The following is an 11,116-nucleotide window of genomic DNA, read 5'->3' as shown; positions in this document are numbered from 1 at the left end:
TTGGACGTGAGGTCTGATGGGAGGTGTTTGCATCATGGGGGCAAATCCTGCATGAATGGCTTGGTGTCCTCCTCATGGTAATGAATGAGTTCTTGCTCTGAGTTCATATGAGATCTGGCTGTTTGAAAAGAGTCTGGCACCTCCCTTCCTACTTACTCCCTCTCTTGCCATGAGACATGCCTGCTCCCCCTTTACTTTCATCATGATTGGAAGCTTCCTGAGGCCTCACCAGGAGCAGATGCTGGCACTATGCTTTCTCTACAGTCTGCAGAACTTTTAGTCAAAATAAACTGCTTTTCTTTATCAATTACCCAGTCTCAGATATTCCTTGATAGCAACAAATATTGACTAACACAGGGTGGATGGCATTTTATGGTTACTTGGCATCAGTTAGTCTAGAGCTCACATAGCAAGGGGCTTCAAGAGGTAATTATTTAGCTCAAGGACGAGTGAGGTGTGATTAATGTTACATTTTGTTTATTTTTTAGACAGAGTCTCTTTCTGTTGCCCAGGCAGTACAGTGGTGCAATCTCAGCTCACTGCAGCCTCCAAGCTCACTGCAGCCTCCACCTTCCAGGTTCAAGCAATGCTCCTGCCTCAGCTTCCCGAGTAGCTGGGATGACAGGCGTGTGCTGCCACACTCAGGTAACTTTTGTGTATTTGTAGTAGAGACAGGATTTCACCACGTTGGCCAGGATTGTCTTGATCTTCTGACCTTGTGATCCACCTGCCTCTGCCTCCCAAAGTGCTAGGATTACAGGTGTGAGTCACTGCGCCCGGCCTTGGTGTTACATTTTAAATGCCTCTCTGGGCCTGATCATTTAAAGGGTCTCACAGTCCTCAGATAAAAGGGTATTTTTCTCTCTCTCTCATTCAGTATAAGTCATTGCTTTCATCCCTAGAAATGTTCAAGCACAGAGAAAACCACCACCTGACAGGACTTAGTGGAGGGGATTCCACTCTGCAGATAGAAGCCTGGACTAGATCAACACTGAGATCCTAGAATCAGTCATTCATTAGATCCTGTGTGTTCTTTGTCCTACAACTAAAACATGGCCCAAGGATCTAAGAGGTGGTTCAGCAGAGTCTCACTGCAATGAGGATAAGGAAACATGTGTTTTAAAGAGAGGCCTAAACGTCAGAAGTGGAACTTTTCATGTTGCTGATTATAGCTGGTGTAGTGACAGGGCTGACAGTTGTAAGCATCCCAGCTGTAAGGCACTCACTGTCCTGCGGCACGGTGGGGGTTGGGTGGGTGGACCCACCTGTGCCCAGTTTGGAGGCTGATGTTGGATATGGATTGGGCAGGGACTGACCATAGTACTACCAGCAATGGTACCGCAGGAAATGTGCAGTCACGGCTACCAAGCTCAGCTGCCGTTCCCTGTGAAACAGAACTGAGTTGAATTGAGCTGCCATCCATTCACATGAGGGCTGAGATTCACTTTCTCTTCCTTGACTATTTCAAAGGGAGACTGGTTCACATTGTGGACTACTGTGCAGACATTTGAAAAGGAATACTATCTGGTGGCCAGTTTTTCCCTGTCTCTACTGATAAGCCCTTCTCAAATTTTAGTGCTCACATTCATTACCTGGAGATCTCTTTAAAAATGCAAATTCTGGCCTGATGCAGTGGCTAGCACATTGGGAGGCCAGGTGGGTGGTTCACCTGTGGTCAGGAATTCGAGACCAGCCTGGCCAATGTAGTGAAACCCCATCTCTACTAAAAATAGAAAAATTAGCCAGGCGTGGTGGTGCACGCCTGTACTCTCAGCTACTCAGGAGGTTGAGCCAGGAGAATTGCTTGAACCTGGGAGGCGGAGGTTGCAGTGAGCCAAGCTCCCACTTCTGCATTCCAGCCTGGGAGACAGAGTGAGACTCTGTCTCAAAATAAATAAATAAATAAATAATAAAATGCAGATTCTGATTTGGCAGGTCTGGGTTTAAGCCAGATATTCTGAATTTCTAATCTCTCAGATGATGATGATAATGATGACCCCAAAACCACAGTTTGATAAGCAAGTGAGTAACAGATTTTAAATAGCAATAGATGGATAAAGTTTAGCAGAGCTCATCATACTACAAGCACCAGAATCACCTGGGGACCTGTAAGAATACTGACACCTGTGCCTGATTAAAACCAAGTAAATTAAAATCTCTGGGGGTGAGGGTGGAGCACCTGCATGTTTTTAAGCTTTCCAGTGATTCTTATCCTCTAGATTAAGACTGATTGAGTCAGGTATGGTAGCTCATGCCTGTAACCCCAGCAGTTTGGGAGGCTGACACAGGAGGCTCCTTTAAGCCCAAGAGCTGGAGGCTGCAGTGAGCTATGACCACACCACTGCAATCCAGTGTGAGTGACAGAGTAAAACCCCGTCTCTAAAACAAAAAAGAAAGGAAGACTGAGTGATGTATCTAAGAGGTTTTGTAAGTATACATATAAAACTAAGAAGCTTTGTAATTTATATATACATTTATACACTTAAAAACTTCTTAGGTATCACTGTACATGTATGTATGAAGTGTGTGTGTGTGTGTGTGTGTGTGTGTGTGTGTGTGTGTGTATATATTCAGGCATATAAATAACTTAGGGTACAGAAATGATTTTTAAAATTAAGGAAACTGAGGCTCAGAGAAATGAGACTAGACCCCAAGATTCCTGACCTATAGGGCCAGGTGTCATTCCCCTCCAAATCATCCCTGGCAGCACTTTGCTTCCAGTGTCTGAATTTTGAGGTGGACGTGAGTATGTGTGTGTTTTCAGTTTTCTAGATTAATATTGTGCTTGGAGGTTTTTGCAGTTATGAACATCTCTGATAGGTTGGTATGGCAGAGATGTGTGTCTCTTTACCAAGCTGGTGACAATTTAATAATAGTATTGTCAACCAGTGTCTTCAGTGATTATGTACATTTATCAGACAGTATAATCATCTCTACTATGCCAGTTGCTCACACACCAGAAATGAAGCTCCAGAACAGTCTATTACTCTGACAAGGATAAGAGGTCATTATTACCAAATCAGCAGCCAGTGAGCCAGTGCTTTAAAAATAAACAATCTTGCTTCCCATCATTACTTATTTTTCATAAGTGCCTCAGGTTTGTCTTGCATCTAACGGCAAGAGACAATTATCCTGTAATATTTTTCTGCTTTTAAAAAACATGTCTTAAATGGTAAATGGAATGTTTCTATTGAACCCACAGTAGAAGCATGGGTGATTTTTATAGGAGCATTAACAGAAAATGGGTAGAATTCATGATATGTGCACACCAAGTACATACAATCATTTTCTTTTCCATCCAGCTCTCTTGAAAAAGAACGACCAGCGATGAAAATGGGGGTGGGGTGATGGTGGGGATGAGGGCAGAAGAAGTACTATGTGATTATCACATGACTTAAGGTGAGTTCTCAATGCTCTCTTACGGTTGTTTGGGCAATCAGAGTGCACAAATAATCCTCACACATTGTCCCTTCCCTATATAGAGTGTTTTAAAAGAGAATCTTACAACTCATAAAAGGAAAAATTCTTCTCCACCTGCTCAGGAGTTACCCCTCCTCCCTCTGCTCCCCCCAGACAGGGCGGCCTGAAGGGAGCTGGGGTGTCTTTCCCAGCTGAACACCTGCTCTTACCACCTGCCAAGAGACTGTGCTTAGAGGACACCTCTCCTTGTAATAAAGTCTGGATTAAACTCCAACCCAGACTGGAGATTGTACTATACCTACAACTGCAATGGGAAAGAATGCACAATTGAGGAAAAGGGCATCTTTTTCCAAGGAGGGAAAGGGGAGAGCAGCTGGATGAGGAACTGTGTTTCTCCAACAACTGAGAACCATCCTGTTAGAGGTGGCCGCTCTCGCTTTCAAAACAAAAAGAAGCTTGTAACTGTAAAAGGCTGTGATGGGTTTCCAGCTCCCCCACCCATTTAGAGGAAAAACCTATTTATGAGGCTTTATTAAGTGCAAATAAGTCCCTGGGCTTCAACGGAGAAGCAGCAGCTGCTGAAGATGTGGTCATTTGCATATAAATGACATGATTTCAGCTCAGAGAAGAATATTGAAAAATATACACGTTGACAATGGAATCCTGATAGATTCCCACATATTAAGGTCAGATATTCTAATTTTTAAGGCTGCTGCATGCTGATGACGGCATCACATCACACATTCGATTCTGTCTGGGTTATATCGGTATTCTATGAAATGGAGGATTTTTATTGTGAATTAATTAAACTACTTTTTTTCCCCTAAAGATGAGAACATTCAGGTCAATAAGCTAAATGACCTACAAATATATGGGCTCTGGGACAAGCAAAGTTACCAACTACAAACTTGGTCTCCTTCACAGTTAACAAGGAGGGTTGTGGGCTCAGGTGTCTCCCGGAGAAGAGACCACAGAGCTATCTCTCGTTTCTCTCCCTCTATGGCAGGGTCAATCTTTTTTTGAAGGACGAGGAAAGTTTCAGTTTCCATATTCTAAGAAGTTCTCCAAAAGCTTGGCTCAAAGATTAGGGGGGAAATTATTGTAGCCCAGAAATGTCCACAAGTTTGCTACAGAGCCACCATTGTTTCCTTGCTCCATGGCCTGTGCTTTGAGGTTCACCACTGTCAAAACAACAGCTTCTGGAATCTCCACACTGATTCCAAGCACAAATCCTCTATGCTGATTGGAGGAAGTTAAGTGGGCTCGCCTGAAATCTGCCTCGGATTCTGGCCCTGCATCAGATCAGGTGCATATTATTGGCTCCTTCCCCACCTGCAACATAGATTTTTTTTTTTTTTTTTGAGACAGGGTCTCACTCTGTCACCCAGGCTGGAGTGGAGTGACATGATTGTGGCTCACTGCAGCCTCAGACTCCTGCTGGGCTCAAGTGATCCTCACACCTCAGCCTCCCAAGTAGCTGGCACCACTGGCATTCACCAACATGCCCAGCTAAGTTTTGCAATTTTTTTGTAGAGACAGGGTTTCATCATGCTGCCCAAGCCGGTCTTGAACCCCTGGGCTCAAGCGACCTGCCTTGCTTGGGGTCCCCTGGGATTATAGACATTGAACCACCATGCCTGGTCAAAGAACATTTTTCTTTCTTTCTTTTTAGCTGCTCGGAAGGCATGGTAATATATTATGGAACACAACCTTAACCTTGCCAGTCAGTCCACAACTCCGTCAGAAAGAAAGTTTCCCCATAAATGATGATTATTTGCATGATAACTTTAGATCTTCACTTTGAAAATCAGCATCTTGTGTTCCATTAAGTAATAGATTCTATTCATATCAATTCAACATTTATCACTGAATTATTTATTAACTAAGTCAAAGGTCATTAATTTTCAACATTTTTTAAACTCTATGTATTAACATTTACTGGATGAATAAAGTCCTTAGTATACACACACTCTTTTAAAAAGATAATTAAAGATGGCTGATAAATCCTTACATAGCTAGCAGGGAAAAAGGAAAATTTAGAAAGTCACCATAAACATGTTTTTTATAGAAACATTTATAGAAAGCTTTAGAGCCATTAGAGAACTCTTGGAAAAAGATCTGAATGTCAGTTTGCTGAGGTGTTCTATATATTCTCTTAAAATGACTTACGGCAATACCTATGGTGATTTAGGGTTAGCAACCATTTCAAAACTATAAATTGTAAAAAGATCAGTCTTAGTAATTGATCAAATTATACACATAGAAAATGATTACAGTATCCAGGATAAGAGAAGGGCAATTTAGACCACTCAGGAGTAGATCTAGGTATTGCAAGGCCTGAAGCTTATAAAATTTGGAGAGCTCTCTTTAAGAAAAAGAATAGAAAATTACTGACGCAATATTGAGTACCAAATTAAACATTTATTTAGAATGAGAAAAACAACAAGTCGTAAATTAAAAAAAAAGAAAGAAAAAATTACAACAAATTATAAGTCTCACAGAAATCATTAACTGGCTGACATGCCTCTATCACACTTTTCTCCTTACAACTGACTGTCTCTTCAATACAGTGGACAAAAATTTGGTTTTTAGTATCGGGAGTTTAGAAAAAATTATTTCACCTCCACGACTTGCTATATGTAATTTCATGTAAGTTTTAGAATTGTAAGATTTGGTAAAACCTTTATTTCTTTTCTATGTGAGCTGTAAAATCTGTGGGAATGTTGGATTTTTTGACTTTATGCCTAATCCTAAATAGTGCCACATTCTCCTAGCACCTGGGACCTTGGGCACATTGTTTTCTATTGCAACATGCTCTCATGTACTTTTGTGTCCCTGGATGCAGGAGGCAGTGTTTCTGGAAGCTGTCCCTGTATTAGGATGGCTACCTTTACCATATACAGATGTGACTGTGAAACACAAAACTAAATATATTCCCAAATTAATGTACTCCCAACTCAACACTGCCACAGGGGCAGGCAGGAAAGAGTCTAAGAGTGAGCCCTGCTAAAAGATTTCCAACCCTTTCTGCCTTTGGGTAATTTAATGGTTCTTTATGCCTGATCATTGCTGACTTTCAAGGCATCAGATCTGTGATAAGGGAAGAGAGGTTGTGAAAAGCAGTAGAAGATAGTTGAACAGTTTCCCTCTGGCAGCACAAGCTTCTTAAAGATTTTTTTTTTTTAAGCTCTTCTCTAACTTCATGAAAACAATGCCCTCCAGACTCCCTCCTACCAGCGTTCTCTGTACAACAGTTCAGTTTGGCCAAAGTAGAATTAAAACCAGAAAAGGCAGAGAAAGATGAGTGCCCCAAGTGGGTGCGGGTCTCTCTGGGGTGTGACTGACTGCACACAGCCAATTCTCTAGTGGATCAATAGCCATCATCCCTGGGAAGAGCTTGGCTAAAAGCTGCACATCCCAGAGCTGCCAGAGATGAAATGGACACTCCGTTCTGTCCTAGAAAGAAGATGAAGCTGGCAGTTTAGGTTGCTGAAAAACAGTTTGAGATAAGCTTGTGGTTCCATAGAAATTAATTCGTGCCTCTAGACAGCATGTTAGCCTATTGGAAAGCTTCTTCAATTCAAGCAGTTAATAATATATCAAGTCTTGTAGCTTAAGGGATACAATTTTCAAAATTATTGTACTGAGGGAATCATAAATTCCACCAAGAGGAAGGTTGTAGTCCAGATATTTTATTTTAGATTTCCATCTAGGGTGCATTATGACACTACACATGAAAGTCAAATCGTCCATGTAAAATGGTTTCCAGGTGATAAGTTTACCCCAAGGGGTCCAGTAAAGTAATACATTCAGAGTTATATCTGACTTTCACAATCTATAAAGACTAGTTATCAATTTTTTGAAAGATTTGATAAGCAGGAACAAAAATATAGCTTATGGATGCTGACATTTGTCTCATTAATGGGAGCAGCATAAGAAGTACCAGCTCCTTCTGGATTTGGCTGTAAATACACCACTGACATACATTTTGGAAGGTTGCTGTTTTGTGCTGGTGGGAATGTATTTGTTTAACCTTGCACAGACTACAACAGGCATAAGGAAGCAGTGATACTACTGTCAGCCACGTTCAGCTTTTTAAAACAGGGGCACCCACTCTGCTAATATCTGTCAGATTCCAGGACACTGCATATTAAAAATTATGTTCCATTAACACTGTCTGCCCTAGTAAGAAGTTTTATTTCCTCAATAAACTAGGTATTGATGAAACATATCTCAAAATTGTAAAAGCTAATTATGACAAACCCATAGCCAATATCAAACTGAATGGGCAAGAGCTGGAAGTACTCCCTTTTAAAACCAGCACAAGACAAGGATGTCCTCTCTTACCACTCTTATTCAACACAGTATTGGAAGTTCTGGCCAGGGCAATCAGGCAAGAGAAAGAAATAAAGGATATTCAAACAGGAAGAGAGGAAGTCAAATTATCTCTGTTTGCAGATGACATGATTGTATATGTAGAAAACCCCAACATCTCAACCCAAAATCTCAGGATACGAAATCAATGTGCAAAAATCACAAGCATTTCTATACACCAATAATAGACAAACAGAGAGCCAAATCTTGAGTGAATTCCAATTCACAACTGCTAACAAGAGAATAAAGGCACCTTACAAGGGAAGTGAAGGACCTCTTCAAGGACCTCTTATGTTTCATCAAGAAGAGAGGACACAAACAAATGGAAAAACATTCCATGCTTATGGATAGAATCAATATTGTGAAAATGGCCATAATGCCAAAAGTTATTTATAGATTCAATATTATCCCCATCAAGCTACCATTGACTTTCTTCACAGAATCAGAAAAAACTACTTTAAATTTAAATTTCATGTGGAACAAAAAAAAGAGCCCATATAGCCAAGACAATCCTACGCAAAAAGAACAAACCTGGACTCATCACACTACCTGACTTCAAACTATGCTATAAGTCTACAGTAATTAAAACATTATGGTACTGGAACCAAATCAGATATATAGACCAATGGAACAGAGCAGAGGTGTCAGAAATAACACCACACATCTACAGCCATCTGATCTTTGACAAACCTGACAAAAGAAAGCAATGGGGAAAGGATTCCCTATTTCATAAATAGTGTTGGGAAAACTGGCTAGCCAATTGAAAAAAACTGAAACTGGACCCCTTCCTTACACCTTCTATAAAAATTAACTCAAGGTGGATTAAAGACTTAAGTGTAATATCTAAAACCATAAAAACTCTATAAGAAAACCCAGGCAAAACTACTCAGGACATAGGCACGAGCAAAGACTTCATGACTAAAACACCAAAAGCAATGGCAACAAAAGCCAAAATTGACAAATGGGATTGAATTAAACTAAAGAGCTTCTGCACAGCAAAACAAACCATCATCAGAGTGAAAAGGCAGTCTACAGAATGGGAGAAAAATCTGCTATCTATCCATCTGACAAAGGTGTAATAATATCCAGAATCTACAAGGAAATTAAACAAACTTATAAGGAAAAAAAAACAACTATATCAAAAAGTGGGCAAAGGATGTGGATAGACACTTCTCAAAAGAAGACATTTATGCAGACAACAAACGTGAAAAATGTTCATCATCATTGGTCAGTAGAGAAATGCAAATCAAAACCACATGGAGATACCATCTCACACTAGTTAGAATGGTGATCATTAAAAAGTCAGGAGACAACAGATGCTGAAGAGGATGTGGAAAAATAGGAAGGCTATTACACTGTTGGTGGGAGAGTAAATTAATTCATTGTGGAAGACAGTGTAGTAATTCCTTAAGGATCTAGAACCAGAAATTCCATTTGAGCCAGCAATCGCATTACTGGGTATATACCCAAAGGATTATAAATCATTCTACTATAAAGACACATGCACAGGCATATTTATTTCAGCACTGTTCATAATAGCAAAGACTTGGAACTAACCCACATGCCCACCAATGAAAGACTGGATAAAGAAAATGTGGCACATATACACCATGGAATACTATGCAGCCATACAAAAGGATGCTTTCATGTCCTTTGCAGGAACATGGATGAAGCTGGAAACCATCATTCTCAGCAAACTAACACAGGAACAGAAAATCAAACACTGCATGTTCTCACTCATAAGTTGGAGTTGAACAATGAAAACACATGGGCACAGGGAGGGGAACATCATACCCTGGGGCCTGTTGGGGGGTGGGGGCTACTGGAGGGATAGCACTAGGAGAAATACCTAATGTAGATCACGGGTTGATGGGTGCAGTACACCACCATGACACATGTATACCTATGTACTAAGCCTGCACATTCTGCAGATACATCCCGGAACTTAAAGTATAATTAAAAAAATATATATGTATAAATATATGTATAGGTGTATATATATATATATATATATATATATATATATATATACATATTGTCATGTTGTTCTTTTAAGGAAACAGTCTGAGGCAGTAGGCATGGGGGGAATCATACTTAAGGGATTTTTAAAATAAAAAATGATAAATGAACATGAAAATAAATAGAGCAGACAAAACCACATTTTAAATGGTTTTTGCTAGATATTTACTGGGCATGTCTGCTAGAAGTTCTAGGCATTTTATACACAAGAACTTGCTTAAGCTCTTTAATAGTCCCAATTGGGTAGGCATTATTAAGCCTATTTGATATATAAGGCAAAGTACATTTTTTAAAAAATGCCATTAATTAGAGATAAAGCAGAGGTCTGAAAGCAACTCTTTCTTATTCTAATACTCATGTTTAGTCCCCTACATCATGATGACTTTTAAAGCAACCAGAGGGCCCATCTATAAAGTGAAAATGTCTTTTGCCTTGCTGTAACAGTTTGAATGATGATGTCCCCACCAAAACTCATGGTAAAACTTAATCCTCAAGGCAACAGTATTAGGAAGTGTGGCCTTTGGGAGGTGATTAAGTCATGAGGGTTCTACCCTCATGAATGAGATTAGTGACCTTATAAAAGGGCTCACAGTTGAAGGAAGCCCTTCTGCCCCTTTTGCCAAGTGAGAAGACAGTGTTCCTCCCCTCTCGAAGATGCAGCAATGAGGGACTACCTAGGAAGCAAAGAGAAGCCCTCAGCGGACACCAATCCTGCTGGCACCTTGAGCTTAGACCTCACGGCCTCCAGAGCCCTGAGAATAAATTTCTCTTGTTTATAAGTTACCCAGTTGATGATGTTTAGTGATAGCAGCATAAATGGACTAAGATACTCACAAATAACCAAGAGTTTATCAAATATTGAGTAGATGGGCGTCACCAAGATTGAGGCTAAGAACTCTTCACACATTCTGATGGGACAGAAGCGAATTCTCCTGAGTTGTAGCTGGGGAATGGCTGGGAGGGCAGCATGTATTTTTACTTTGTCAAGCATTGCTTCCCAGGCAGCAAAGGGTGAAACTGCTGAGGCCTGAAGGAGGCAGCAAGGACTAGGCGTTTCTACAGTCTTGGGTTGTGCCTCAGCTCTGACGTAAGTCGTAGTATTACTTGGGACTGTGTCTCAGGCTTGGCTCAGAGGGCAAGCCCAGCCTATATTCCAGCTAGAACACACACACACCCCTCCCCACACTTTACCTGCCCCCAGCTGATGCAAGTCAGGGGTAGCTGGCAAAGCCTTCTAAGGATGCCCGTTCAGACGACCCCACCCAGTGTCTGAGGTTATTACTATGAGTGATAGCAAGCTGTT

The 11,116-nt window shown here is 40.8% G+C and overlaps 1 long non-coding RNA gene across 4 annotated transcripts in view; it reads left to right on the top strand.

Annotated features, from left to right (window-relative positions):
* The window catches only part of LOC141580349 (uncharacterized), a 71,484-nt gene that overhangs the window by 38,105 nt on the left and 22,263 nt on the right, over positions 1-11,116 (top strand). Inside the window, exon 3 of one of the 4 annotated variants that reach the window (XR_012512595.1) lies at positions 489-4,170. The exons of the other annotated variants lie outside the window; for them this stretch is intronic. This is a non-coding gene — a long non-coding RNA (uncharacterized LOC141580349). Of the gene's footprint in view, positions 1-488; positions 4,171-11,116 lie in introns of those variants that run through there. 4 annotated transcript variants of the gene reach the window in all.

This window comes from Saimiri boliviensis, chromosome 11 (assembly GCF_048565385.1).
Source record: "Saimiri boliviensis isolate mSaiBol1 chromosome 11, mSaiBol1.pri, whole genome shotgun sequence".
Lineage (NCBI taxonomy): Eukaryota > Metazoa > Chordata > Mammalia > Primates > Cebidae > Saimiri > Saimiri boliviensis.
Note: the sequence above shows the minus strand (reverse complement) of the source record. Positions and strands in the feature narration are given on the sequence as shown.